Source organism: Symphalangus syndactylus, chromosome 8 (genome assembly GCF_028878055.3).
Source record: "Symphalangus syndactylus isolate Jambi chromosome 8, NHGRI_mSymSyn1-v2.1_pri, whole genome shotgun sequence".
Taxonomy (NCBI): domain Eukaryota; kingdom Metazoa; phylum Chordata; class Mammalia; order Primates; family Hylobatidae; genus Symphalangus; species Symphalangus syndactylus.
Window position 1 is genome coordinate 95,383,800 of NC_072430.2, and position 25,704 is coordinate 95,409,503.

Consider the following 25,704-nt stretch of genomic DNA (forward strand, 5'->3'; position numbering starts at 1 on the left):
GCCCCTACATGCCTGTATAATATACCCCATCACTGATCATTACTCAGGGCCTGTTAATACACTCTATTCAAATACGTATGGGTATTTGAAATTTCTTTTAAACTACCTCTCATTTATCTATAACATAAAGAATTCGCCAGTGTCTATTTCCCACAATGTGAGATTAAGTAATTTAAAAGATACTAAGTCTTGTAAATGAAGACACACCACACCACTCAGTATAATTTTTTTCTTTTTCTGTGAAATTAATATTTTCTGATATTCTTGGCATCCAAACATTTTCATCTTGGGGAGGAGGAAAAATTGAGACTTACTCCCACTCTTTGCGGGAATGTGCCCCCAGGCTGGCTTCGAGTTGTCAAACGTTGTATTTCTCATTTTATGTCAGTGAGTCTGGAAGCAAAAAAGGTAGAAAGACTGCCTTCCGTGGGGGCCGCGACGATCGCCCCTCCTTCCCTCAAGCCTCGTCCCATCCAGGCTCGCCCCGGGTGCGGAGGGTCGGGCCGCAAACCCACAAGGCGCGGAGGCCGCCGCGACGCTCACCGGGGGGCGCTGTGAAGCCGGCCCCGGGCGGCCGGAGGTGAGTCGGCTCGGAGGCGGTGGCTCCCGTTCCTGCCCGCGCGCCGAGGGGCGAATCCCAGGCAGTGAGGTCGCCGCCCCCGCCCCTCGGCCGGCCCCTCCGCCGGAGGGCGAGAGGGGAGTGGCCGGGCTCCTCCCGCCGCCGCTGAGCACTCCGCAGCCGGGTGCGCACGGGAGCCTCAACCGCGGCGCGTGGAGACAGTACCGGAGCGCGCGGCGCGCAGTCGGCCGGCAGCCGCGGGACGGCCTTAGCAGAACAGCCGCGGCGGGAGCCCCGCAGCCCCGGGCTGGGCCCGCGTCCCGGAGCGCCACCGGAGAGCGAGGACGACGTGGAGGCGGAGTGGCACCCGGCGAGGTAGCGCCAGGCGAGGTAGCGCGAGCGCTTTCTCTCTCTCTCTCCCCCCTGCCCTTCTCTCTGCGTCCGGCCGCGGCCCCCGAGGCGCCTGCCCTGCGCCTTTGTGCCCGCGGTCCCTGGCCCCGTCGCACCCTGCGGGCGGGGGTCAGCGGGCTCTGCCGCTCTCTCAGGAGACGCGGCGCTGCGGCGGGAACGGCGCACGCTGTAGGTCGCGGAGGGTGGTCGTGACTCCGCAGGGGCTTCGGGGGTGACGGGAGGGAAGAAGGGCTTGTAAACTAAGTTGCTCTTACTTTGCCTCATGCCTTTCGTACCTGTGGGCAGAGTCGAATCTCGGCTGTCCTCGTGTTCACCCACAGCCCCTCCATTCCTCTGGCCCACAGCTGTTTCCTGGCCCCCTGGAAAGACACGGTGTGGCTTCCTCCGGGCAGGAAAGCGGAGGGAGAACAATGGGGCGTCCTAGGGAGTGGGGTTCAGGTGCGGTGTGCCCCGGCGGCGGCGGGGGAGGAGGGGCCCGGGACGCTGTGGGCCTCCTTGCGCGTGCAGCTGCGCTCGCCTCCTTTGTTCCGCCGCAGCGGAGGGGGTTGCCCTGGGTCTCGTTTCCTGCCCGGGATGGGATTGATTCACGGTCCCAGAGAGGGAGGGGGAAGGGGGCGGGGCTGGAATGGAAACCAGATTAGAGACGGGAGCTACGAAGGGTGCTGGGGCCGGGAAGAGAGTTGGGGAGAGGGTTGGGAGAGGGTGATGAGAGCGCGCTGGAGAGGTAATTACAAACACACAACATTTTGTTCAAGGGCCCTGTGAGTTTCTGGAGCTTATTTGTAGTGCTTTGTTCAGGCTTCGGCCCAGCGTTTATTGCTGCAACAAGTTGTGTGCTTCTTGAGTTTCTAGGCGCTCCCAATGTTAGATTGCTCAAAGCAAATCTTGTTAGTTACAGTGAAAGAAGCCCCCCCCCCTTTTTTCTTTGAGATTTGAAAAAATTTTGCTGTGAACTATGGTATTGGTGTGTATGTGTGTGCCTCTGGGTCTGTGTGTGTAGCTAGTGTATATTGGCTGGAATGGGTAGGAGACAAATTTTATAGAATCAATTTTGACGTAAATTTTTTTTATAGTATAATATAGTACAACAGTTTTCCAGGACTGTTTGAGGGCAGAAACCACCAGAAAATTAGACATTGCTATAAATAAATGAATCAGACTATGTAACACAATTGAAAAACCCTTTTACAGTCTGTCCCAGGAAACACACCCCACACACCTGCGTTTGGGGTTTGAACTGAGCAGCCCTGGCATTCAAGTGTTCTGTGCTTTCACTCTCTGTGTGAGGATAATTTAGAGGTGGTAGAATTAAATGTAATGTGTCAGACATTTGTTAAGCGACCTTTCCTAGACTGGAATCGAGACTCCCCAAAGGATTGGCTGACCTAGGGAGGGAGCTATGGGGGATTGAATGATGTGTGTTTTTTGAATGGGGTATTCCAAGCAAAACTGTTTGGGGAGGAGGCTGACATTTCCAGGCATTCATGGTTTGTGCCTATGGGACACTGGTGGAAGGATTCCCAAAGTCGGACTGAAGGTTAGAATTACTGTGGTGATAATTTAGGAGACATTCTGTTGTAGTAGTTTGGCTGCAGACAGGGCTGGGAAGTGACCCAGAGCTGCCTCTTTGACAAGCTGAGGGTCCGCCATTAAACCATCCCTTTGGCCATTTATTTTGAGATGAACCAAGTTTGAAAGCCTCTTAATCTTAGAAGGCTAATTAGGAGCCTGCTGTGGGGGAAAAAAATGTCTCCTGCCCACTAAGTGGTAATGGAAAAGAGCTGTATAAGCTACTCCTGAGGGTTTGTCTTTTTCGTGGGGCATGTGGTCAAATTTTCAGGCCAGGCTGAAAAGCAATGGGACTTGTCCTCAGGAGCCATTATGATGTGAAGTTGAAATGGGATGGTGTCCAACCGTCAAGCTGTTTGTCATTAGAACTAACACACTGCCTGGCAAAACGTTGTGCTAGGGCAGCTAACAGAGGGAGACTTTTTTTGTTGTTGTCTTACCATTTTGGACTTTTCACTTATGCTGTGAATTGTTTTATAAAATACAACACGATTGAATTCCTCTCAAGTACTCATTGTTCTATACATTAACAAAATGTAAAGCATCTGAACATTGCCGCTACTGGAGATGCGGACAGATAGCAGAATCCTAAGTGGCTGGTCTCTGGTCTGTGGCCTCTGGCCGTTCTGGTGGATGCCTGATTGTGTGATAAGGCTGGCAACAGGCTGTACCCCCTTCCCAGGATGAATCATCACTTTGTCAAGCCTGGAGTTAAAGACTAACTTTCCCTGATTGCTGCACAGTTATGCAAAGCAAGGAGGAACGTCTGACATCATGGGGAAGAAGAGGGAGTGAGGTGGGTGGGTGGTGTTTGGCTAAGAAGGGATCTTCAGCATGTAGCATCCATGTTTTAGCATTTGTCCTCCTTTGGGTAAGATTGTCTTCTACCTCCCTTCTACTGTTTTCAATAGCGGAACATTTGGATTTTAATTAAATAGCCTAACAATAATTATAGCTATCATTTAGTATGTGTTCATTACATGCCAAGAATTTTATGTACATTACTATATTCATCATCACAACAACTTGATAAAGTGGGTGTTATCTCCATTTTCCAGTGGAAACCGAGGCCTGGAGGAGTTAAGTAACTTGCCCCTTACACCGTACAGATGCTCCTAGATTTACAATGGGGTTATGTCCTGATAAACCCATCATAAGTTGAAAATATTGTAAGTTGAAAACGCATTTAATACACTTAATCTACCGAACCTTAAATGTGTCCAGAACAGTCACATTAGCCTACAGTTGGGCAAAGTCGTCTGGTAACACAGTCCACTGTAGAGTATTGGTTGTTCATCCTCGTGGTGGTGTAGCTGACTGGGAGCTGCGGCTCGCTGCCACTGCCCAGCATTGCGATAGGGTATGGTACTACATATGGCTAGCCCCAGAAAACATCACAATTCAAAATTCTAAGTACGATTTCCACTGAATGCCTATCATTTTTGCACCATTGTAGACTCAAAAAATCCTAAGTTGACCATTTTAAATTGAGGACCCTCTGTGCTTGTGTAGCTAACTACTAAGTGGTGGAAGTGCGATTTGGGATCCCAAAGTTCATACTCTTTAGGTATATACTGTATGGTATGATATATTTTAATAATAAGAATAACAACAGTTTGATTATCTAGTTGATTAGCCCCTGGCAGATGTCAAATTACTTTCACATCTATTATTGTAGTTGATTCTTCCAAAAACCACTGTGAGATAGGTTTGGAAGCCCAGGTTAGGGGACGTTACAGCTCTTAGAACTGTATGGCTAAAGAGCTGTATGTTATGGCCTGTGAATAAGCTGTAAGTGAATGAAACTTTATTTTTAAAAAGTTAGGCTGCCGACATTTAAAAATAAGTTCTTTTTTCCAGACATTTAAAAGTGGTAGAACAGAGTAGATCTTATATTGCATTCAAGGCTTTTATGTTTATTGAAATCCATTTTAAGCCCTTTTTATCTTACAGCCTTTAATAGAACATTGCACTTTGCTTCTTAACTGAGACCCAATGCCAGAGTGTCTTTTTAAGAAGAGAAATAAGGAGGGAAGGAATGTGCTTATAAAGAGGAAGTGGGACATCAGAATTGGAAACACTCGCAGCAGCAGGCCATAGATTTTTCCCAGCACATGCTTTTTGTCCTGGCAGTAGCCTTTTACAGAAGACATTCTTCCTTAGGGAAGTGTCAAGGGTCTTTCTTTACAATATCCTCTGAGATCATCAAATTTCTGAGCTCTGTGGGAACACACATTCCGCATGATTTTTGTGCTCATCCCTTCCCCACAGGGGAAGTGAACTAGTTTAGGCATCTGCATGAAAAGGGAATAGCAGTGATATCTGTCCTTAGGGTGGCACTGAGAGTGGCACCGGGCAAGAGGTACCAGACTTTGACACCAAGTACAGGAGCATAATGGAGTTTAACACTTGGCATCATGGATTGTTTGTGGATTCCTCAGAATGCTCCTGGGCAAATGGAAAAGTCAATATTGGGGGTTTTTTTTTGCATTGTTGTTTCTAAGATAAGAATTTGAAGACTGGAAGTTCTGCCTTGTTTATTTATTTCAAGCTAGGACACCATTTGGGGTCTTCAAGTTCTGTGGTATAGGTGACAGCAACTTTAGTCTCCTGAGGCTATGAAATTCTCCTCCACTGGCTATTTTAGACGTTTGCCTCTGGAGGAGAGGCAGACACATGGTTTGCTAAACTCTAACAGATGAGCACCTTCCAACTTACCGTAAGCAGCATAGAGGAGGAAAAAGGATGCTTCCCAGCATTATACTCTTACAGCCTTTGGTAGATCTTTGCAGTTCTCAGCCTCTTCTTCATCAGTTCATATTTTATTAAGCACACAGGTCATGCAAGACAATGCATTAGACACATTTTAAAACGAAGAAAGGAAATCCATTGTGCCTTCAGGGACGTTGTAGCAGGGCAGGTGGATGCATCCCAAGAATGGATGTTGGTGAAATGAAGAAAATGGCTATGACAGCTATAGTGACCAAGGCCAGGGGAACACTTGCTTTTGAGACAAAAGCTGAGAACAAACAGAAGCAAGAGAGTGGAAGAAAACTGAACATAGGTGCCAGCTTCTCTGACTTAGGTTTTATTTCCTCCAACCTCCAATATGTGAAAGGGTTCAGGTTCAGAACCCTGACTGAGGTCCAAAAAATGATATATAAACTACCATTCTATGTGAGAAGGTTTGAATAACAGTGTCTTCACTGGTGCATGGCAGGCAGGTCCTTGGTACCTCTGCCAACTCTCTTCTCTGCACACCTGCCAGCATGCCTTCCTCATCCTGTGTTCAACATGGCTGTCAACTAAGGCTGTTAATAGACTTCAGGCATATTTGCATTTTAAAAGGCTCTTGTGGACAAGACGTGCCAAATCTCTAAAGAATGAGTCATTCATATTGAGTTATATGATATTATTCATGCTACTGTTTATTAAGTATTGGGTGCTTGCTTTGTGCTAGGCCTCATGCTGGGTACTTTCTGTAGGTTGATTTCCTTCTCATCACTATCCCTTAGTAGGAGGTATTTGTAGATGAGGGAATTGAGTCACTAGCCCAGAGATCAAGCCTCAAAGACCCCTTGCTTTCCACAACAACGAAGTGCCACCAGGTAGAGTGTACTGTGAAGCTTTGAATGAGTACTGTGAAGCTTTGGGCAAATACTTTGATGCTTTGGGTGAGTACTTTGATGCTTTGGTCACTTTTAAGGAGTTCGTTTTAAGGAGTTAGAGAGAGAGCCCACCTGTTTGTCCCTCTCCTTCCTGGCTTGTTTGCTTTGTCACCTGAAGTCAGGGTTCCTGCAGGTGTCCGTGGCTGGTCCAAAGCTAGGAGAATTGGTTGAACTGCTTCTCAGTTTGTCATTTTCTGGGTGTTTTGGCTTCCCAGTCCTGCGTCATTCTCCTTCCCCAGCTGAGGGAGACAAGATTCAGCCTGCTAGTGAGAGACTGAATAGCCAGTCCCTTTTCTTACCCCCTTGCTGGCCATGCCTTTATCTTCAGGAATAGATTGTCATCTGCGAGTTTCAGGGCGTTTGTCTGATCTCTGGTCTCCAGTCTGCCTGCGAGCAGCATGCCACAGGGCATCCAGTCTCAGAACTCGCTCAGATCTTTGGTGTGTGAGAATAAGCGGTGTGGATGCCATTACAGAGCTGGGTTTCGGGAAGAGAGTTGGGGTGAAATTTGTACTCTTCCAAGATAGGCAGTTTTAGAAATAGCAGAAAAGTAAAAATTGACATTCTTCTTTTGCTTATCAGATAAAGCACCTGATAAGTTTCTGAAAACGCAAGGGGCCTGTCCTTCCTTGATAACTTAAGAGAGGCTTAAGAGGAAACCAAATCTCTGCCTTCCAGGGACTTTCAGTCCAATTCTTCCTGGACTCAAGATGCTTTTAAGATTGCACAGATGGCTTAAGTTTGCTGTGTTAAAATGAAAATGTAGTAATGTAGTTCAGAATTGTACACTACAGGTTTTTAAATTTGTTTAAAAAAAGAATGCAATATCTTTAAAGATGTTTTAGAAAATTGAATTGAAAGGACAGTGGAACAGATTATTAGTTATTGACATTATAGTACGTTTACACGTCATTTGCCTACTTAATTTTCACTAGTTACATGAAAGCATTTTCACACTGCAACCACAACAAAAAGCTCCCCCAAAATACACAAAGAATCTTAATTGCAAGATTCCTGCAGATCCCACTTACATTTTCCAGTGTACGCCTTCTCTCTCCTCCATCATTGCTGCTTTGCTTTACATTTTATATTAGATCCTGAAGTGCTATTTGTGATGTTCAGATTGCAAATATGCTAGCTTCCTAACTGATCATTTTTTCCCTTAAAAGTACTTCCGAGTGATTGGTCACTGTTTTATTCATTTTAGACCCACAGTCTAAATGCTTTAAGGAAAAGCTTAATTTTCATAGACATTGAGCCTATGCCAATTTACATGGCTTGTTATTTTTGTGATCCTCATATAATCTGCTTATAGTCATAATAGGTAGATCACAGTTTTGAGCTACCCCGATATAGTGAGCCATCTATGAAAAAGTTCTCACTTGCCTGAAATTTTCAAAGTGTTGAGAGCTATTCATAAAAATATATGAACTGCCACATTGGCTAGGTTCAGGGCTTATTTGCCATAGTATTCTGCAGGTATTCTGTGACATTCAGGAAGGAAAATAGAGTTAGACTCCTGATGTCAGCTTTGTAAAGCTTCATAGATGTCTTTTGAGTATCTGTAATTGCATGATCTCTTAAAAACTTCTTATCCATCTACTGAGATTCATCTTGAATTATTTATTTTTATCCTGCATTCACACATTTCACACTTTAAATATAGAACTTGATTATATTGGTATTTTTATTTCAAATTTTCAATTTTTGGAATGGCAGAATGTTGCTATTGAAAAGTGTCTTAAAGGTCACCACTGTAACCCCTTCATTGTGCTTGAGACCTGCTCAGCTCCTAAAGTTAACAGGGGATGGATCTGAGAAACTGACTCCAAGTTGTAACCTCTTGCTTAGTTTTCTTTCCAGGGAGATATCTGTCTCTCCAAACCTGTCGAAATCTAAATTTATTACCTCTTACCTAATACTTGGTCCCCTGTGGACTTCATTTCACTGTTTGTGCTAATAGCCTTTTCATCACCATCTTGACTTTGGATTCTAGAACATCACCTACTTCCCCATTTTCTGTGACCCTTACATTCCTCCTGTCAGTCACTATGTCTGATTTATTGTTCTCCCCTAACTTTGCCCTTTGCAAATCCTCAAGCCCTCATTCTGGTTCAGACCTTTAAAAGGCTGAGTTACTAGAGTATAGTGTTACCCAAAGTGAGTTGTTCCATATAAAATTAGTAAGTTGGAAAAAAAAAATACCCCACCCATAAAGTTGGTAAATGTTCCTGTAAAAAGGGTTCCTTGGCCAGGTACATGTTAGAATAGTTGGTTACGTTTCTTTGCAGAAAGACTTCTCATGGCCTTCATTTGTGACTGTGTACTGTGAATTCCCAAGGGAAAGATACAGTATTCACATGTCCCAACTTATGTCACCATTGTACCACGTTTTGGGGGGATCATTTTGTAGATAACACTGCTATAGTCACTTCACTGTACCTTTTTAGGTTCTGTCACTGCCTGGCTTCCTGTGGGAATGTGCATTCCATGTGAGCCGTACTTGGTTCACTCTCAGCTGTGTCTTGTGCTTTTACCTTGTTGTTCTGGATCATTCCTTCCCCCCAGAAGCCCCTCTCCCCTATCACACTGGCACATCTTTCTGTGCCCAGCTCTGTGCCCGTCTTCTCCATCAGTTTTCCCAGACTCAGGTTGCCCTTGTTCTTCTGAACTTACACTTACTGTTTCACAACTTAAAAAAAAAAAAAGAAAATACTTGAAGCACAATGAAATGTTGAAAGTAACCTTACACACTCATATGGTTAAATTATTGAAATTCCCACAAAATTCCATTTTCCATATTTGCGTCAGTTGACGCATCACATGCACATCACGTTCTCCTCTGTTTCCCCCGACAGGTTAGCTTGCACATATGTTCAACAAGCTTGTTGCTTGTGGGGCTTTTTTCTTTAATTTTGTGTTATTGAAATTGTGTTGCATCTAAATAGAAATTCAGGGAGAATTGACATCTTTATGGTTTAATGGCTTCCCATCCACAAACCTCATAAGCCTCTTTAATAGGTCTTTTATGTCCTTCAATGAAATTTTATCATTTTATGTGTAAAACTCTTTCATACCTTTTGTTAAATTTGTGCCAAGGTGCTTTATGGTTTCTGTGGTCATTTTGAATGAATGATTTAGTACATTTCTGGTTAGTATTGCTGGTGTACAAGAAAGGGATTGATTTTGTATTTGTTTGTAAATAGTTCTTGATTGATCAAGTTCACATCTAAACCTGTGTTTGCTGTGGAAGCCTGCAGTTGGGTGGCTTTTCCAATACAGCACAAAATAACTTAGCCTTTATTGAAAATGTCATAATTCACTTTGTTTTTATTTATTTATTTATTTTTTGAGACAGAGTTTCGCTCTTGCTGCCCAGGCTGGAGTGCAATGGCGCGATCTTGGCTCACTGCAACCTCTGCCTCCCAGGTTCAAGCAATTCTCCTGCCTCAGCCTCCTGAGTAGCTGGGATTACAGGCATGCACCACCACGCCCGGCTAATTTTGTATTTTTAGCAGAGATGGGGTTTCTCCATGTTGAGACTGGTCTCGAACTCCTGACCTCAGGTGATCCACCCACCTCAGCCTCCCAAAGTGCTGGGATTACAGGCGTGAGCCACCGCGCCCGGCCTCTTTATTTTTTTTTAGAGACAGAGTCTGGCTCTGTTGCACAGGCTGGAATGCAATGGCATGATCATAGCCCAGTGCAGCCTCATACTCCTGGACTCAAATGAACCTCCCACCTCAGCCTCCCAAGTAACTAGGACTATTGGTGTGCGCCTCCATGCCCAACTAATTATTAAATTTTTGTAGAGATAATGTCTCATTGGTCCCAGGCTCCTGGCCTCCATCAGTTCTCCTGCCTTGGTCTCCCAAGTGCTGGGATTACAGGTGTAAGTCACCACACCTGGCCTAATTTAAAAATTATACACAATACTTTTAGAAGTAAGGAAGGGGTGACTTTTAGTTATTTAATGTGTTCATTTATTAACTCATCAAATGTTTAGGTGCCTAGTATATTTCAGGCACCGTACTAGGTACTGTGTTTTTGTTTTTGTTTTTGTTTTTGTTTTAGAGACAGGGTCTCTCTTTGTTGCTCAGGCCGGAGTACAGTGGTGTGATCATTGCTCACTGCAGGATTGAACTCCTGGGCACAAGTGATCTTCCTGTCTCCACCTCCCAAGCAGCTAGGACTACAGGCAACATCTCCACACCCTGTGGAGACAGGGTCTTTCTATGTTGCCCAGGCTGGTCTTGAACTCCTGGCCTCAAGTGATCCTCCCTCCTCAGCCTCTTGAAGTATTAGGATTACAGGTATGAGCCACCACACCCATCCTGTGCTGAATCTTTGATGTTGAACAAAACAGGTGTGGTTTCTGCTCTCATGAATGTGAAGGGGAAGAGACATCGTGGAAATGGACACGGATAAATATATATTCATGAATTAGCATCGATACTGTGAAGGAAAAGGACAGGGGGCTGTGAGAAACAGAAAGGCGGAGAGAGGGAAATTTAGATTGGGGCACAAGGTGAGCCTGACTTAGGAAATAAACATTCACACAGCTGCCTGAAGGATGAGTTGGTGTTAAAGAATGAGGAGGGTGGAAGAAGTTTCTAGGCAATAGAAAGAGGCTCAGAGGCCCCAAGGTGGGACTCTACTCTGAATGATACAAGGATGAGAATTTTAGTGACTGATGACTTAAATCAAGTTATTAATTCTTAGTAAATTATCATAGTAGTGGTATTTAACAGTGTTTTACACACTATTATGACAAAGTGAAGATATTTATTTTTGATTAGTATATCCTCATCCTGCCAAGTGAAGCTGGCTAGATTCAGAGAGCTGCCTCCATGGTGAGGCTTGAATGGGGCCACTGCCCACGCCCCTACCCCCTCTGCATTTTGAGTATTGCCACTGCAGCTGCCATTGGGTCCTGGCGTCTGCTGGACACGAGTGTCCTGCTCAGCAATTTTCTCCTGAGCTCTGCACTAATAGACGGGGTCCTTTAAGGTCAGGTCAGGTCAGGTCAGGTCGGAAGAAGACTGCTCTGCCCTTCCTGGAGGGGTGGTGAGCAGGGCCTAATATGTTTTTTCCAGTGTCTCAGCCTTCTCCACTCTCCCTCCTTCACCGTCTCTTAAACACACACTGAGGGCTCAGGCATGACAATGGGATGGGATCCAAGCTGAGTTACACACCTACCTAGAATCCGTGCTCCGTTTGGTCATTGAGGCATTGCTCTGGGGCAAGCATGACTGAGCTTAGTTGAGATGAGTCCTGTGTATAGTGAAAAGCTATGTGGTGCAGTGGTTATGGGCTGGGCTCTGGAGACAATACTGGTTTTTGAAACTTGACTCTTCTGCTTAGTAGCCCTCGGACCTTGAGCTTGTAGCTTAAACGGTCTGCCTCCATTTTCTGATCTGCGCAGTGTGGGTAATTTTGCAGAGCTGCCTTCTTGGGTTATAGTAAGGATTAAATGAATCAACACGTGTGCAGCCCCTAGAACAGTGTCAGGCACAGAGCAAGCACTCGGTGCAGATGTTAGTTACTACTATTCAGCCTTTCTTGCAATGTTTTCCTGAGGTTCCTCCTCCCCCACACCAGATATTTAAATCTGTTTGAATCCTAGCAGTGCACATAATTTAGGATTTCATACGGGGGACTCCTTTGGAAAATACGGGGAGAAAGATGGCAAAAAAAGAAACCAAAATGTTAACAGTGATTGTGTTAGGATAGTAGATTGGGGCGACTTTTACTTTTAACTCTCTATTTTCTAAATCTTCTATAATCTGGTTATGTTACCTCTGTACAAATAATATAATAAAATTATTTGAAGAAAGAAAAGTCAGGCTGGCAGTCTCCAGTTGGTTTGCTAACAAGAGACAGGAGAGAGTGAGAAGCCAGGGGTGGGCCTGCTCTAGTGGCATTCACAGGTGAAGTACCTTCCCATTTGTGCTTATAGTTGCAGAAACTAGGTAACGGTATTCAATAGTCTTTAGCAGAACTATCCCCAAAAGTTAGAAGATGGAGCTATTCCTTGTGAATCCCCCTTTTCTGTGAATGTTTTTTTTTTTTAATCTGTCATTATTTTCCCTTTGTGTTTCTTCTGTGCTCCCTTAGTGGTCTTCTTGCCATCTGTCTCTCATTCAGTCCCCTCTTCTTCCCCCTTCCCCTTGAAAATCTCTCCTTTTAATCCATCTTCTTTACCTACTGTCATGCAGAAATGATGCACCCATTTATTCAATTCAAAATAAAGCATCAGTTTTATTTTTATTGTCAAAATAGGTAAATATAACTTTTCACTCTCAGAAATCTAAATGAAGTTGCCCTTTACTTACTTACACCTAGAATTAATTGATTAGTAAATTTATTTGCTGACAAATTAACGAACTCTGGGGATCTGTGACCTCCTAAAAGCACCAGGAATCTTGGAAGATTGGGTAGCTGCAAGGAAGGGAAGATTGAGGGGATGTTGAAGTTAAATTTTTCCTCTTTGCCTATTTTGCATAGGGTTATCTGTGTTGCTGCCATTTTGGTATATGTCAGAATTTTTGAACTTTTCCAACAGAATTCTGGAAAATTACCAAAATACATTTTTACAAAGAAACCATGCCAAATCTGACAAATTTCTTCAAAAGCCCATTGATTTTAATCACTGAAAAGTTCAGCGAACTTTCCAGCTTTTCTTTCATGCTGCTCTTTTTATGTAATTGTGGGTGGAGAAATGGACTTTCCTGCAAAGTGTGTTTATCTACAGGAATTTATTCTTAGCAGTGGCATTTTATAAGTATCTTAAAAATAATGCTGACATAGATTTGAAAGAAGGTAGTGGATTACAGTAATGTTACCTGCTGTCAGCTGAAGAGCTGTTTACATGAGGAATATTGCTAATTTAATGATGCTACACAATTGAGTGTAAAATCTAGTTGAGAGCATTTAAATAAACGGAAGTAAGGTGATGCCTTTCTGTACCTTATTCCACAATTTAGGTATTTTATCTTCAATGACAAATGCCTAATTTGAACATATGATAAATATTTATGATAGTTCTTTTTCTGCTTCAAGGAAGTCTGGGACAATTACAGTAAAATCTAGTTTTATAGAATGTGTATACCTAGACTTAACATTGGTTTTTCAAAAGAAGACATCATAGGAATTTTTTAAATTAGAACCAATATATGTATCGCTTAATGATGGGTATACATTCTGTGAAGTGTGTCATCAGGCAATTTTGTCATTGTGCAGACACCACAAAGTGGACTTACACAAACTTAGATGGGACAGACAACCGTATACAGGTATAGCCAACACACGTATACAGGTACAGCCAACACAAGTATAGCCAATTGCTCCTAGTCTACAAACCTGTACAGTGTGTTACCGTACTGAATATTGTAGGCAATTATAACACAGTAGTATTTGTGTATCTAAACAAAGAGAAGGAATAGTAAAGATACGGTATAAAAGATAAAAAATTTTATACCTCTCTAGGGCACTTATGAATAGAGCTTGCAAGACTAGAAGTTGCTCTGGGGGAGTCAGTGAGTGATGGGTGAATGTGAGGGCCTAGGATATTACTGTACACCACTGTAGACTTTATAAACACTGTACACTTAGGCTACCCTAAATTTATAAAAACACAAAGTAATTGCATCATGACGTCACTAGGCGATAGGAATTTTTCAACTGCATTTTAAACTTATGGGACCACCATTATATGTGTGGTCTGTTGTTGATGGAAACGGATGCGGTGTGTGACTATATGCCCTTTTTGAGTAGGGCAGTGGTTATAGCTGCTTGTTTGCTTTTGTCACAGAGCTATGTGATGTTGGCATGACCTTGTATCTCCATTTCATACACACTAATACTGTGGAGGAGGATCAAGTCGTTGTGTTTAGCCTAGGCATGCCAAGGGTATGGCGTGAGCATGGAAGACATAATGCTAGAACTGCCAGCCCAGTCTTAATACTTAGCACTTGTTGCCAGTTTAAAAAACAATGCAAAGGTATAGGTAAAATGTTAAAGGAAACTTGTACTAATTTGTGTCCTTTGAAGTGACCTTTTTGTGTCTCATGGACTCTGGGCTGTAATACCTGACTATCTTCTGCAACTCGGATGGAGAAAATGCCCCTTCCTTACCTGGCAGGCAGTGAGCCAGGTTGGACATTAGATACATAGTCGACTTCACCTACTCTGTGATTTAGCTTCCACCTTTACAGTTTGCTGTCTTGGCAGCAGCTTGTGCATGGTGAACTTTCCTGACTAGAACAGTTAACCCCTGCAGATGTTGGGAGCCCAGTTTTGCAGCTGTTGATATGTCCAGTTGGATTTCTTGAAAGAATTAATCAGTTTTGAAGATCTCATGCCGAGGGCTGCAAGCATAATAGGATTTAGGGGGAAACTTTATTTCATGAGAGTTTGAGTTGGTATTGCAACAGATGTAGCGGGAGGTTGAACAGCAGCTGAAGGGATGCAGGAAAATGGAGTTTAAAAAGACGTTTATGAGCTTACCACTCTAAAAGTGTCAACTGTGGTCATTTCTGAATATTCTTTTCCGGGCTTTTTATGTGAATGTTTTAAAATGTGATCATAATCATAGAGTACATACATTTTCTATATTGCTACATAGTATTTGGAATAAATTTTATAGTTGTGTGTTATTCCATTGAGTACCATCATTTTCTGCAACATCCCTTTATTTTTGGGCATATGGGTTCCTTCTGCCACTTTGCTGTTGTGAATAATACTGTGATAAGCCTTTTTGTACCAATAACCTTTTCTATATTTTGAATGATTTTCTGACAGTAGATATTAAGAACGAGGTGATTGGGTCAAAGATTGCTGTGAACTCTTTGATGTAATCAGGTAATGGATGGAGTGACTCGGTTGGTGGGGCAGGGAGAGTTGGAGTCTGGGATAACTCCCTAGTTTCTGGCTTGTGTGTTGTTGGGAATGGTTTGCATAGACAGAGCCACAAGTGAGGGGTTCATTTTGGGATGTGGGGCATCCAGGCCGTGAGGGAGCTTCAGGGACTGTTGAAATGCAAGCTTAGGGAAAAGCCAGGGCCTGGGGTTCAGATGAGGGGATCATGGGCAGCTACATGTGGTGGAAGGTGTGGATAATGTTAGGATTACTTAGAGGGTAGAGTGAGAAGAGAGGAAGGCGGAGGATAGAACTCTGGGAACATCATTCTGTGACAAGTAGAGAATGGAGAAGCACTAAGGAAAATAAGGAGTGTCCGGGGGTGGGATGTGGACAGCCAGGGTTTCCTTTCTTTTGAAGAGCTTACTTTGGTTAAAATAAGACTGAGTGGGTAGCTATCCCTGTAGAGCCTGGGGGCAGATTTATTTTGGAGGGTATAATATTACTTTTTTCCCAGATAGGCTTTTTTTTTTTTTTTTTTTTTTTTTAATTAAAACTATATAGAAGTTAAGGTTATTCTATTTGGTGCTGAGTGGGGGCCTTGCATGGTACTGGGGTCAGGATTGACTTGTATGTGTGTGTTATTTAAACTGTTTTGGTTGTTTTGGGCTTCTAGTGTGTATATGTTTACATAATATTGGTTGTTTTGGGGTTTCTGGTGTATATGTCTTTACACAGTGTTTTAGTAGTCTATTGAAATATATCAATATCATTTTTACATGAAAACATATTTTTATTGAAGAGAGTGAATGTCAGATTTCTAAAAGTATGTCAGTCATGAATGGATTTACCATTTAGCTACTTATAATAGAAGCACCCAGATTTTTCTGGGAGCCTTTGCTTTTTTCAAGAGAGTGAAATTCCTTTTCAGAGAAACATTTGTCTGTGTTGACAATTTTAAAGAAGTATGTAATTTTAAATTATGAAACTCAAATTTAGTTTTTAATAGTAATTTCTGTGTTTATTCTCTCTATCTTTGAGAGCCAAGTTATAGAATGACATGTGACCTTGTACTCTTGACTCTATGTCTGGTTGTGGATTTGAAGTGTTATTTTCGTGCTTTCCTAAATGACTTAAGCACTTACGACTATATGTTTGGGTCAGAATAAATATGGTAGTTGGATATGCTTTTGAAAAGCCAACCAGATTTTTTACCTGGTAATACGATAGTACTATTCATTCTTATGATTATCCAGACTCACAGCTTTAGAAAACAGTATAAGCTTTTATTGACTTCCAGACTTGCTGGATTAGTTGGTGTTCTCTTTTTCTCTGTAAAGTGGATCAGCCGATGCCGTAGATACCCTAATGCTCCAAGCTAGAGGGCTACCCTGTAGTGTGCTCTTGAGTTTCTTTTCCCACTAGTTAAGATGAATGCTTCTCCAGACCTGACTGTGTTAATTCCCAGACCTGTGTGTGCCCGGTGTACTTATTATAGTTTAATATAATGATTTTAAACATGTGTGCCAAAAGAATTGTTGTTTCTATGAAAATTCATTTGAATGCTTTGGAAATCACCTGATAAGAATGAATTTCCATAAATGACTGCAGCTAATTTAGGAGTGGCTGAGATAAGTAAAAAATTTGGGGGATCATAAAATAAAAGTATTCTCACTGATATTATCAGTCATTCATTATTGGTGAGTTAAGTTGTGATTATGTAAAACTCGATAATCATACTGGCTCAAAGCAGTAACCCATGTTCACACTGTGTGTCCATTGTGGATCAGATGGGGACTCTGCTCCATTTGTCCTTAACCTTACTCCAGAACACAGTCTGATGGGGCAGTACCTTCTGGAACATTGCTGGTCCCTGTGGCAGAGGGGACGCCTGCTGCGAAGGTCTTATTGGCTATATGCCTGAATTCAGCAAGGCAGGATGTAGAGAGGGGTATGGGGCATTTGTAAAGGATAACAAGGTCTACCACACATCACTTTCCAGGGCTCTTTAGAGCCTCACCGTTCTTTAAAGAAGTTGGACTTGGAGGATGATGCCTTGAGGATGGTTTATAAAAGAAAGACCATTGAGTGCAACAGTGGACATATACTCAAAGAAAAGGCTCCAGCAGTATAACAAAAGATTGGCAATAAATGTATATTTGTAGAGCTTCATTTAAAATGACTTGTTTAGGTATGTATCATTTTTTATGACTTCCAAATTTAACTGACTTAAAAAAAAATAAGCCAAATTGTCTATCCTTATGCATTTGGATAAGAGAACCTCTACTTTAGTCTTAAACCCTCCTGTCTCTTTTGCACCCTCTATCAAATTAGTTTCCCACCTTTTATGATAGACTCATCTGTGATTTCCCTTGGCACATCTCCTTTTCATTTCCATTAGCATTTTCCTAATTCTTGTTCCTCAACTACTAGATTGGGACCCCAGATGAATTCCTTGATATACTGTCTTATATAGGGCCTGTATGCAGTGAGAAAAAGGCACTCTTTGGGGCAGACACAATCCCACAGAAGCTCAACTTTATTTTAGTCATCTTTTTCCCACCGCCCCCCCCACCCCCGCTGGCCCACTTTTATGCAGTACACAAACTGAACAACTGCACAGAGCACTCCTCCCTGCATTTAGTCACTTTGCCAACAAATTCAGACTGCCCATCCTCTGCTTAAGCCTCCTTTAAATTTGTTGTCTCTATTGTGCTCTAAATCATTTTGGTGGCTCCCTGTCATCGGTATGTAGTGGCTGTCCTCAGTTTTATCTTCCATGGGACCATCACCAGTGACTCTGAGCCTCAGTTGCCATCTTGATGTGTGACATAAGTAATGACTGCAGCACAGATGCGCTGGTTAGGCTGTGTAATGCTTCTCTCTCCCCGCCCACCCATTTCCACCACTCTAACAACTGTGAGCTCCTTAGGTCTGACTCCCAGTCTAGCCTTGACTTACCTTTCATCCAAGCTTCATTGTTCATCAGGCTCCTATACTGGCCGTCCTCTGCTACCATTCTGCCAGGTCACCGTCTTCTGAATATGTTTTTTATTTCTTGCTTTAAACTTCTTTTCTGCTTAATCACATCCAACTCACCTTTCAAGGTCGAGTTTCACCTCTTCAGCTATCCTTCTGTGATTCTCCTGCTCTTTGATAGTAGCTCCACCTCTAAACAGAAATGTTCATCTCTATATTCCTCCTTTTGAGGTGAATCGCCTGCCCTATATGAGCATATTGTATTGGTTATCTTACTCTTAAGTATTCTTTCCTCAATTAGATTGCACATGCATGAGTAGCAGTAGATGTGTCTCTCATTCTTTCTTCTTTCATTGCCTGCCTAGTGCTGTTTGTATACCAGGAGCGTGGGTCAGAGTGGGAGGTTGTCAAGAGAAGAGAGTCCAGTATGTACTCATGATGGACTCTCGATCAATTTTATATGATTAACTCATATAAAAGAGCCCTGTATGGAAGCTGAGGCCGCCTCTTCCTAGCCACAGGATATTGACCTACTTTCCTCTTCTTATCTGTTTGCAAAATATTTGTTGTACTTAGTGTGTTCTCCCTGTCACAACGAATGTTTGTCTCTCTCTTTCATATGAACTGAAGGCTAAAGTGCTAGTTAAATCAGTGGAAAAAACAATGGAGAAGAAAAGTTGGTAAGCAGTTTTAATTTCTAAACCAGAGGGGCCCTATAATTTTGTCATTTAAAAAGAACTCTAGTCTTTCTATTGAGAGACAGACGTAAGGGTCGAAATGTAAATTTTAAGTTTTGATGATTTATAATATAATAATGTATTTTGAAAGCCCCTTTTTTGATAAACTACTTGTAGAAGGAAGTTAACTTTTCTTAATCAGGTTTCTACAAGGTAGTTCACTATTGTATGTTTTATTTCTTACCAAAACTTTCCTTGGGAAAATTTGTTGTATTACTCCATACATGGTCAAGGTAATTAACGTTAAAAATGGATTTTCCTATAGCTTTACAGGTTAGTAACATGTGCTATATTCAAGGAGAAAAAACTGTGTGTGGGGGTGTTATTTGTCGGTATGTCTCCTTATATAAATACATGAAATAACTGCTGCATCCTGTAGAATATTTGGAAATTAGCAGAACTATTATTCAAATTTAGTTAACATTTATAAATATGAATTTTATAAACAAAAATTTCGGTAAACATTTGTGACTTAAAAATGATTAGTTATGGCATGTCTTATAGGTTGATTTGTTTGTATTGTCTTTTGTTCTTCATAAATACTTCAGAATATATTTAAGGATATGTAAGAATTATGGTGCCTTTGGTTTTAAAAGTAATGCTTCCAACATTAGAAAAACCAGAAGTTGACCCAGAAAATGTTTCTAAATTCTAATATGATTGTTGATTTTAATCAGTGTAGGTGAAATAACCCACTGCAGCAGTTTAGCTATTTTCTTTAAAAATTATTTCTCAATTTACATTATCAGTGTCTTTTTTGGAACATCTTAGCTATTTTTGTTTGATCAATTCTCAACTAATAAACATTCATGAAATCCTAATGTAAATGTATAAATATCTCTCCCTTTGTTTACATAGTTTATTGGACTTTATTTTAGGGGATTACTGCTTGAGGAAGCTTCTGAATTTTTATTATTCTTAAAAACTTTTTTAAACCTTGAGTATGAAGGCATTACCAAAGCTTCACTGTTGAGTGATACATATTTTTTCCCCTCCTTTACATGTAGATTACTTAATTTGTAATCTTTAGACTTTTTTTTTTTGCTTTCCTAACTAGATGAATTTTTAAAAGTAGCCAGTTCCATTTTGTAGCTAACCATGTATAGTAAACACACAGAAAACATGTTCAAATGTGCCTTCATGGCTTAACTTACTTGGTTATTCTGTGCATCTTTCTGTGCTGTGTATGGTTACACTCTTAATACATTTTATTTTGGTTATGAGATCAGAATAAAGAGAGCTGCTTTCCTTTGCCTCTGAGTAATGTCACTGAGAGAGATTCTTGTGGTCTGGCATTTGCTGGCTTTTTGGTTTTTAACATTCTCTATAACCAGATTCTAGGATGCATGCTCACCCCAGAATGAGCAAACTCAGTCTTTCCAGAGTTGAGCCTTGTTTTTTTTTGTTGAATCAACAGTGTTGGAAGCTGGGACAAGATCCTAGGAGATGATGTGTTATACACTTTGCGAAGAAACTGAGGCTCAAAGGTGGCACTGTGCCCAGTGTCTCACTGTGAGGTAGTTGCAGAGCTGGGCCTGCCACTTGGATCTTGTGGATGTTTTTTCCAGAACCACTGCAGTAGTCATTGTAACTATGATCTGTTGCAGAATGCCAAAGCTGTTGTTTTCTGGAGGGATAATTTGCTTCCTTAGCCTACAAACAAGAATAGTGCACTAAATTCAGTACATTTCTCTCCATTGTCACTGAAAAGAGCTTGAACGATGGGAAGGCCCCGGTTTTTTTTTTTTAAAGAAGGCCATTCTGCCATAGTGTATCCCAGGCTGTTTTATGTGAGTGTCTTTGTTCAGAACCAATCTGGAGTGGCCTCCAAAACTAATGGGTAGAGGAAACCCTATGTGAGTGCCTACCAGGTGCAAATCACTGTATTTTTAATTATAATGAAGGTGTACCTTGAGTGATTGCATGATCTGATCAAGCATAAAGAGAACAGAGGAATGAATCTACAAGTGGTGTAAGACTTTGATGAGGTTCTTAGCACATGGAATGAGATTGGGACCCTCTGATTAATAAGCTGATTCGTTTGGAAGGGAAGTTGGTTTTCCTCTGGTGGCTATATTCAATTCAGTAATCACCAGTCTTTCTTGGCGTCTGTACACCCACCAGGAACAAAAGAGTCCGGTGTGCCAGTTATATTTGAACAGTTTTACGTTCACCTAGGGGTTCCAGGGTCTCAGGTTTGCCAATCTAAACACATCGACTTCTTGGAATTTTTAAAATCTGCCTCGAAGGAACTCATTGAAAAGTCCGTGCATTATAATTAGCACGTTCCCCTGTACAGCTGAGTTTGTGTTTCTGGATGTAACAGTGGTTTATAGTTTTTGGCTACCTTGTCCCTCAGGAACTTGTAGCCTTTTTTCAGACATTAGCTCATTAATTCTCCAGTCATTGTGAGCTGTATAGCATGACGACAGGTTCCTCTACAGCTGGGCTTCATGCTGCCCATTCTGGACCTTCTAGGGTTGTGGCAGGTGGGGGGTCCATGTTGAGGCAGGGGAGAGGGAGGCAGGGCATGACTTTCAGACCAAGCCTTGGCATGGGGTGTGTGCTCTCTGAAGTTGACCTGTCCTTTGGCAGCCATTCCTGCCATGACTCTGCAGAGCTTCCTCTGGGAAATGACTGTAGGGACAGTGATGTTGGCTGCATTTCCTCCTCGGGGTGTTAAACCTCATGCAAGATCATCTGTAAATGAGGCAACTTACTAGGTTAGTTACCTGGACACACCTGCTAGGAGACAGGACAGAAGAGTAGGTAAGCTCTTCAGGGTGAGAAGAAGAAAGAGGCATTGGAGAGGGAGAAATTCATCTAATGAGTTTGCTCTCTCAGTCAGGCTACATAACAGCCCTGTGGAATAGATATTGTCATCCCTGAGTTTTTAGATTAGAAATTTGAAATCCAGAGATGAATTCTTTTGGACTCCAGCCTGGGTCTATGGCTCCATAGCCTGTGCCGTACCACATTGGGGTAGATCGAAAGGATCCTTTGTGGTAAACTATTGCTGCAAGCCTTCTGTAATATAGAAACAAAAACTCTCTTTGAAAAACTGTGCAGTGTTGTGAAGAGCTTGGTGATTTAGGAATTAAACTGAAGGGTATATGTAATAGAATAGGTGTGAAAGACCATTTTCAGACCTGTCAGAAAAGCTTCATCCTCACCCTGGCTCTTCTAGAAACCAGCTGGCTCCACCGCCTTCTTTTTTAAAAGAAGGCTTTGCCTGGGATTCTAAGGTCTCTCTCCTTGCTCTTTAATTATAAACAAAGGCACTTAGAAATTTTGCCCTTATGTCACAAGTGAGAGTTGGTAACTGGTAATCCGAAACCTTCCATGTTGTTATAGCAGCCGCTGTTATTTTTGACTCAGAATTTCTTCTAATTAGTCTAGATGGTATATTTTGTCATTCTCACTTTACACAGTTGGGAAAAAAACTTTTTTCCCCCTCGTCAGTTTGCGAATTATAAGGTTCTAGATGCTGTCTTTCAGTCCTTAATAACTGGCCTGTGCCTGGGATTGAGGGTGGTTGATTGAGGGTATCTCCTTGTTGATGACTTTTGTTGATATAAGGCCAGCTTTTCTATACTCAGACAGAAACAGACCTTGATCTTGGGGGTGCTGGTCCCTCTCTGCCTATGCAGAGACAAAACCCAGGGTGTTAACTCTTAAATAACCAGCATGTTGAATTAGTAGCCCCTCCCACTCACAGCTTTTTAAGGTTGGAGTCAGGTATGGCAAATGGGCTTCCATTTGCTTTTATCCATTTGTTTGTTTTCACTTCCTGTGTAAATTTTTGGATTTCCTCATTGCCTGGTAATTTCATGTCCTTTGTATTAGCCAGAATTTGAACACAAGGCAACAACATACTATATGGAAATTGCCCAGTAGTTGTGCCTGTTTTTTCCATAATCCAAGATTTTAACAAAAGCCCTCCTACTAGCATTCCATTAGACATTTTCAGCAGAAAGCTTTAGAGAAAATGGGGTAAGGGGTTTCTCAATATATAGTTGGCTTTCATAGTGAAATTAAGGATTGGAAAATGAGAGAACTATAATTGGTGAGGTAAATGCCATGAATAGACACACCTTATATAAATATCTCTAAGCAAGTGTGTAGGTAGGAATGAAAATCAGCCATCACCTAAATCTTTCTGCAAATGCATGTTAGGGCATTCACTTTCTCCAATGCTTTAGGGAGCCCTGCAGGGCACCCCGTGTGGTTCTATGTGGCCCACCAGCCGCATCACCTTTGAGAATAATGCTGCTTGAGTAAATTGTCCTATAGAATCCAGTTTTCACCCAGTTTGCCTTTTTGGTTGGTAAATACTAAGGAAGTGTCTTGTCCTTTGGTTTCTAACTTTAATCCTTCATGAGGACATTCCTGGTATGTCATCGAGGCTCTCTGATGGTCCTTTGCCAGTTATGACCTGGAGCGGAAGGGTAGCAATGGTGGAAACCGTCCTGGACAGAAGAATGGGCTGTGCCTGTCTAATGTGCATTTATTTATTCATTTTCTCTCTACACACCAGAGCCCTGTGTGTCAGCCACGCTGTCAGGCATGGGGCCTTTGCACATTGAGAACTTAAACCTCCTTCTCCAGGGGAAGAGCAGACAAACAAACTCACAGTTGTGAGGGAAGGGAAGTATTTTGGCATATTGGTTTGATTGAGCTGCTGTAACAAGATACCATGGACTGGGTGGCTTAAAGAACAGACATTTATTTCTCACAGTTTGGGAGGCTGCGGAGTGGGAGATCAAGTTGTTGGTAGATTCAGTTTCTGGTGAGAGTCCTCTTCCTGGCTTGCAAATGGCTGCCTTTTTGATGTGTCTTCACACTACAGAGAAAGAGCGAGCCCTGGTTTCTTTTCTTCTTATAAGGACACCAATTTCTTCATGGAGGCCTCACCCTCCTGATTGCATCTAAACCAAATTACTTTCCAAAGGACCCACCTCCAAGTATCATACTGGGGGCTAGGGCTTCAACATAATGGATTTTGGGAAATCACAAGCATTCAGTCCGTAAGATTTGGCCTGCTCACAGCATGTCTTCTATGAGGAATGGTTATTGACACTGGTTTAAGTCGGGGGGGGGGCGGTATTTATGTCTGACAAGAGGCTCAGCGGAACCTCTCGAGGGCCTACAGCTAGAACCACTCTGGGCAGCAAAGGCAGCTGTTCTGTCTGCCCCCCGTGGTCTGTCACCATGCTTCACTCTTCTCTTCAGACAGACTTCCTCTGGAGGAGTCTGGGAAGGTTCCCCTGCATGATATGCTGTTCCCTGGATCTCTATGAGCTCCCTGTTCTGCTGCCCACAGCCACCTGACTGTGGTGTCTTGTGTCCTGATGGCAGATCTTTGAAAGCTTTGTTTGGGCTGGTGTATACCCACCACTCAGTTAGCTGTGGTCTGGTTGAAGGTGCTGTGGCAGGCCTTGGCATCTTTGTGTGTGTGTAAGTGGGGACTTTGCAGGGGAGAGATTGGACTAAGGAGAAAGGCTGTGAAATTATGTGTTCTCTGCTAAGGAATTTTTTTTTAATTTGGTAAAATATACATAACATCAAATCTACCATTTTAACCTTTTTTAAGTGTACAGTTTAGTCACATTAAGTACATTTACACTGTTGTGCCGCCATCATCACTATCTCTAGAGATTTTTCATTATCCCAAACTAAAACTTTAGCTGTTAAATAGCACCTCCTCATTACTCTCTCCTTCCAGCCCCTGGTAACCACCATTCTTCTTTGTCTCTATTAATTTGACTTTTCTGTGTACCTTATATAAGTGGGATCGTATATTTGTACTCCTGGGACTGGCTTATTTCACATAACTTAGTGCCCTCAAGGTTCATTGATGTTGTAGCATGTATGAGGATTTCTTTCCTTTTTAAGGCTGAGTAATGTTCCATTTTGTGTATGTACCATATTTTGTTTATCCATTCATCCATTGATGGACACTTGGGTTACTTATACCCTTTGGCTGTTGTGAATGATGCTGCTATGAACATGGGTGTACCAACATCTGTTTGAGTGCCTTCTTTCACTTCTTTTAGGTATATACCCAGAGGTGGAATTTCTCAGTCACATAGGGAGTCTATGTTTAATTTGTTGGAGGCTCTGCTAAAGAATCATAATGCTGGCTGAAAGACACTAGAGAGTTATTGAAGGGTTTGAAGCAGGGTATGCCTAATCAGATTGTGATTTGAAAAAGTAACTTGGGTGGTGTGGGATGGGGAAAAGGAAAGGGCTGGCAAGGCTGTGGTGGTGAGACAAGGCAGAGAGACCCCTTAGAAGGCTCTTGAGGGGAAGGAATAGAAGTGAGAGTAATCAAGGTGATGCAATCAGTGAGACAGATTGGATATGGGGGGAGGAAGGAAGAGACAGGGAGAAGCCAAGGATGAGAACCTGGATGGATCAATTGTTATTTTGTGGAATTTAGAGGGAATAGGATTTTTCTTGTTTGTTTTTTATATTTTGGTGTGGGATGATTAATACAAATTTTGGAAATGTGTTGAGATGTTAGACACAGCCAAGTGGTAGAGATGATTGGTAGGCAGGCTGTCGATAATATGGGTTGCTAATTTGGGGTAAAGGAGAAGGTAAGAATAAAGGAGCAGATGGCCATGCAATTTGGCTGAATTTAAAAGTGGTGGGGGCATTATGGATGCAGCGCCACAATTTCAGCTCCTGCGGAATGATGTCACATTCCTACCTTAAGACAACATATCAAAATTTACAAAACAAGGAAAGGTGGCCAATTCGTTGGTTGTAAAAAGCAGCTTTCAAAAGGATTCTAATAAATTCAGAAGGATTTAGACCAAAGCATAAAGATGTTGAATTTGGTTTATAGTCTTTTTGCTCATCTATATTTTCTAGTTTTTTTCTATAGTGAACATGTATTACTTTTAATTATTAAAAA

The 25,704-nt window shown here is 42.1% G+C and overlaps 1 protein-coding gene and 1 long non-coding RNA gene across 9 annotated transcripts in view; one reads left to right on the forward strand and one right to left on the reverse strand.

Annotated features, from left to right (window-relative positions):
- The window catches only part of LOC129488196 (uncharacterized), a 53,593-nt gene extending 52,106 nt beyond the window's left edge, over positions 1 to 1,487 (reverse strand). For both annotated transcript variants that reach the window (XR_010122189.1, XR_008659611.2), the window contains exon 1: positions 1,246 to 1,487. This is a non-coding gene — a long non-coding RNA (uncharacterized lncRNA). The remainder of the gene's footprint in view (positions 1 to 1,245) is intronic.
- Positions 583 to 25,704, forward strand: part of MYO1B (myosin IB) — a 186,327-nt gene continuing 161,205 nt past the window's right edge. For 4 of the 7 annotated variants that reach the window (XM_055290064.2, XM_055290066.2, XM_055290067.2 and 1 more), the window contains exon 1: positions 584 to 949. The gene's annotated coding sequence lies outside the window, so the exon portion shown is untranslated. Of the gene's footprint in view, positions 950 to 25,704 lie in introns of all 7 variants that reach the window. The other 3 variants (XM_055290065.2, XM_063644836.1, XM_063644835.1) reach the window with 2 other exon arrangements.